We start from the raw sequence: 4,975 nt of genomic DNA, 5'->3' as shown, positions 1-4,975 counted from the left end.
CTTTATTCAGGTTTCTGCTTGAATGTCACCTGATTAGAGAGGCACTCTATCCAAAACAGCACCCTATTGCTTACTTTGTCCTTACTTTGCTTTATTTTTCTCCATAGACTTATCACTTCCTAAATTATATTATATCTATTTGTTTGTTTTCTGCCTTTCTCACCAGAATACAAACTCCCATGGGGCAGAGATTTTGAAACAATGTACCCTACACATACTATATACTCAATAAACATTTATTGAGTGGATAAATGAATGCACAAATTAACACATACTTTGTGCCAGGTACTCCACTAAGCACAGGTGAAACCAAACAAAACAGACAGTGTCCTACTCTCTTTGTCTGTGTGGGGAGGTAGGCAGCAGGGAGCTCAGTAAGAGCCCTGAAGAGGTATCTGATCCAACTGTGGAAGGTCAGAACCACAGAATCCTTTCAGAAGGAAAACCTTTCAAAGCTCAGTCTTAAAGAATGAGTTGGGATAGCCACATAAAGATGGAAAAGTTGGAGGGAGGGGAGAAAACAGTCTGAGAAAAGAAATAGAAGAAAGAAATAGCTTGGTGTGTTTTGAGACCCACAAAGACTCCAGTTTTGCAGGAGCTATACCTGTAGCGTGTGTGTGAGTGTGTGTGTATGTGTGTGTTAGGGGTGTGTGCAAAATAACAGAAGATAAAGCTGGAGACATAGAAAGGAACAGTTGGTAGAAGGACTTTTATGTCAATTGAGGATATGAGATCCTATCTTACATGCTAGGGGAAGCAACTGAAGAGTGACATAGTCATATTTGTGCTTTAGAAATATATTATTATGATCAATGGGTAGAGAATAGATTTGAGGGAGGTCAGGAAGAAAAGCATGGGGATGAGTTTGCTAATAATACAATAACAGTAAAAATTAGAACAGAAAAAATTGTTTTGCTTTCTATAACTACAATCATCTTCTAAAGAGGGCAGATCCTGCTAAATGGGAGGAGGGCTTTTTTTCTGCTAAGAATTTCTATAACTTTGGTTATATACTTTTGAAGACAGGAGCTGTGGAGAGCTGAATTCTCTGCATGATACAAGGAAAGAATTTGGAGTTTCCCATAGAATTTAAATGGGAAAAAAATAATAGGAACAAAGGAAGAGAAACCATCAAGACAATGCGATGCCAGGTGTTGAGAAAAATTCAGTAGCAAAGGAACTTTTAAAAAACAGGATAGGTAATTTTTTATTTTTATGTTGCTTGCTAATTATTGGGGTTCTACTTCAGGATACAATGCAATCACTCGTGTGAAATATGTCTGCCACCATTAGACAAACAAAAACAAAACTGGACAAAATATGGAAAGCAAAAGTTTTCTGGCATTGGATAATAGGCAGCACAAGACTGGGATCCCTGACAGAAGGGTCGTTCACAACGGGAGCCCCACAATTGCCGCCAGCTCTCTTTCTGGGAATAATTTCCCCCACTGCAGAGTACTGAGCTTGAATCCATGCACAACATATGATTCTGATGAGCTGAGGAAGGAGAACTCAGAGATCAGAACAGCTGAAATGTCTAGAATTGTGAGGGAAGGCAGAGGGAGGAGTAAACTGCACAGACAGGAGTCCCTAGAAGTTTGTGTCTTATAGAGTCATTGGCTGAAAGCTAAGCTATGTATATGCTCATGGAGAAAGTACACAGGCTTGCCAGAGAGCAGCTATAACAAGGTAGAGAATAGAACAAAGATACTACAAGTTAAGCAGTGCTAGAGAACAGAAAAGATTCAGTTCAGCCATAAAGTAGAAATTGTTCATACTCAGGCCTCCAGCTGAGACACCAAAAGGAGAATAACATAAGAATGAGGACCACATCCTAACGTAAGGCATAGTCTTAGTAACTACTGACCAGTAGAGCTTTCTGCAATGATATTAATGTTATTTGTGCTGTCCAAAATGATAATCACTAGCTACATGTAGCTATCAAGCACTCAAAATATGGCTAGTACAACTAAGGAAATGATTTTTAAATTTATTTTATTTTATATAAATTTAAATTTAAATAGCTACATGTGGCTAGCATATTTGATAGCACAACTTTAGTTCCACCATAAAAAAAGCCTAAAGCCAAGCCCCCACAATATCCACAAGAGACACAGATTCATGTGTTGGCCTCATCAAGTTAGAGGAGCTCAAGAAAGACATTGAGCTTTCCACAGAGCCTCCATATTAAAGCAGAAAAAATAAGAATGCAAACATTCAAGGCAATGAACCAGTAATAGAACTCCTTATTGTGTACTAGAACAAAAATCACACTTTTTCAGAGGAAGATAACAGAATTCAAGATCTCAACAATATATTGTCAACAATGTCCAGTATACCATCAAAAATTATTAGCATGCAAAGAATAGAAAAATGTGACCCATAGTCAAGAAAACAATTCCAAGTAATTCAGCTGTTGGATTTAGCAATTACGTTAAAGTAATAATTTTAAATATTTTCAAAGAATTAAAGGTAGATGCTCTTAATGAGCGAACAAATAGGAAATTCAAAAGAGGTATTAAAACCATATAAAAGCTAGAACTAAAATACATAATAACTAAAATTTAAAAATGGACTAGATTGATAGACTTAACAAAACGTTGTGGAGACAGAAGCATAACAAACTTGAAGACAAATCAACAGAAATTATCCTATCTGAGGAAAGAAAAGGAAATGATTGAAGAAAAATGAACAAAAGCTCAGGGATCTTCAGAACAATATCAAATGGTCAAAATACATATAATAGGAGTACCAGAAGAAGAGAGTGAAAATGGAGAAGGAAAATATTTGAAAACAAAAATGGCTGAAACTTTTCCATATTTATTAAAGGCATAAATTTATACATTTAAAAAACTCAGTAAACACCAAGTAGGACAAACACAAAGAAAACCACACCAAGGTATATTAAGGTCAAACTATGAAAACAAAAGAAAAAAAGGATCTCAATAGCAATCAAAAAACAAGACGCTATATAGGGAAACAATTATTGCTAACTTCTCATCAGAAACAATGGAGGCAAGAAGACAATGGAACATTTGAAAGTCATGAAAGGAAAAAAAAACTGTCCACTCAAAATTCTATATTCATCAACAATATTCTTCGAAAGCTAGGATGAAATAAAGACATTTTTGATAAATGCAAGCTAAGAGAATTTGATGTCAGTAGACCTACACTAAGAGAAATGCTGAAGGTTGCTCTTTAGGCTGAAGGCCATTGACATAAGATGGAGACTCAGATTTACAGGCAGAAATAAACAGCATCCCTGAAAATGTTTTTAAAAGAGAATTTAAACATAAAAGATTACTTTTTCTCAGAATTCTCTTAAAAGACAACGAACCTGTTAGAGCAACAATAATAATAACATCATAACTTATTTAGAAATAAAATATATGACAACAAAGTACAAAGAACAAAATGTGGGTAACCAGAAATATAATGTTATTCCATTTGTGAAATGGGAAATAACTGTCATGTGTGAAGTGAGAAACGAAAAAAAATAGTGTGAAGAATCAGGTGTACAGGGAGAGGTAGTATAACATCGAATATAAATAGATTTATTTTGATAAGTTAAAGATACATGTTGTTAGCTCTAGAGCAACACTAAAAAGTAATAAAAGTATTGACGAGAAGCCAAAATAGAGGAAATAAAATGGAATTCCAATAATATATGTAATTAGTAAACAAAAGGATCATTAGAGGAACAACAACAACAACAAAACAAATAAAAACAAGTAGCAAGACAGTAGACTTCAACCCAAACATATTGATAATCTTATTAAACATAAAGGGACTAAAATTCCCCAACTAAAATAACAGAATGACAAACTAGATCAAAAAGCAAGATTCAAGACAATTCTATCTACAAGAAATGCACTTTAAGTTTCAAAACATAAATATGTTGAAAGTTTAAGGACAGATAGAAAAAGACATATGATGTGTTATGGACTGAAATTGTGTTTCCATCACCAGATAACATATGTTGAAGCCTTAATGCCCAATGTGACTATATTTGGAGATAGTGCCTTAAGGGAGGTAATTAAGGCTAAATGAAATCTTTGGGGTAGCACCCTAATTCATTAGGACCCACGTCCGTATAAGAGAAAGAGACACCAGAAATTTCTCTTTCTCTCTCTTTCTTTCTCCACATCTGCATGAAGTGACAGCTGTGAAGACACAGCAAAAGACAGCTGTCTACAAGCTAAGAAGAGAGACCTCATCAGAAACCAACCTGATGGCACCTTAATCTTGAACTTCCAGGCTTCAGACCTGTGAGAAAATAAATTTCTGTTGTATAAGCAAGCACCCACAGTCTGTGGTATTTTGTTAAGGCAGCCTGAGCAGACTAATACACTAAACAAAACATAAAAATAAGAAAGGTGGTGGGTGTGATTATATTGATATAAAGTTGTTTGCTGTTTGTGCTGTGTTATTGCATTGAGTGATAGCCAAGACTTTAGCAAAATCTACATTTATGAAAGCTTTGTGCAAGTGAGTTTCTTTTAAGGACATCAAGAAAGAGCTTGTCTATGGCCATGCCACCCTGAACAAACCCGATCCTGTCTGATCTCGGAAGCTAAGCAGGGTCGGGCCTGGTTAGTACTTGGAATGGGAGACCACCTAGGAAGACCAGGTGCTGTAGGCATAAAAAATAAAAAATAAGGAATTGTAAACTGACACGGTCCTTGCAATCTGTGAGATCAACCAAGGGTTGCCTCGCCGAAAAAAATAAATTAAAAAAAGAAAGAAAGAAAAAGCTTGACAATGCAATATACACTGAGGTCCTAAATGCTCTCAGAAAGAGATGGTATGATTTTTCAGCTGAAAAATGAATGTAGTGCATTTCTCACTCTGTAGTTTCATATTAGGTATCTCCATTGAACTGATCCAAAAAATGAATGAACACATTTTATAAAATCAGCTGGTAAACTTATTTTCAAAATGATATTCAATAATTTACAACTAAGAAGTCTGTTAG

At 35.3% G+C, this 4,975-nt stretch overlaps 1 long non-coding RNA gene and 1 other non-coding gene across 2 annotated transcripts in view; both read left to right on the top strand.

The window, feature by feature from the left end:
• Positions 1-1,867, top strand: part of LOC112485762 — a 15,602-nt gene extending 13,735 nt beyond the window's left edge. The window contains exon 5 of the long non-coding RNA XR_003048527.1: positions 1,023-1,867. This is a non-coding gene — a long non-coding RNA (uncharacterized LOC112485762). The remainder of the gene's footprint in view (positions 1-1,022) is intronic.
• A 2,655-nt stretch (positions 1,868-4,522) lies between these two features.
• Positions 4,523-4,642, top strand: LOC112485985. Its single transcript, XR_003048597.1, has one exon. It is a non-coding gene; the product is annotated as a 5S ribosomal RNA (ribosomal RNA).
• The last annotated feature ends 333 nt before the right edge of the window (positions 4,643-4,975 follow it).

Source organism: Pteropus alecto, unplaced genomic scaffold (assembly GCF_000325575.1).
Source record: "Pteropus alecto unplaced genomic scaffold, ASM32557v1 scaffold25, whole genome shotgun sequence".
NCBI classification, from domain to species: domain Eukaryota; kingdom Metazoa; phylum Chordata; class Mammalia; order Chiroptera; family Pteropodidae; genus Pteropus; species Pteropus alecto.
Note: the sequence above shows the minus strand (reverse complement) of the source record. Positions and strands in the feature narration are given on the sequence as shown.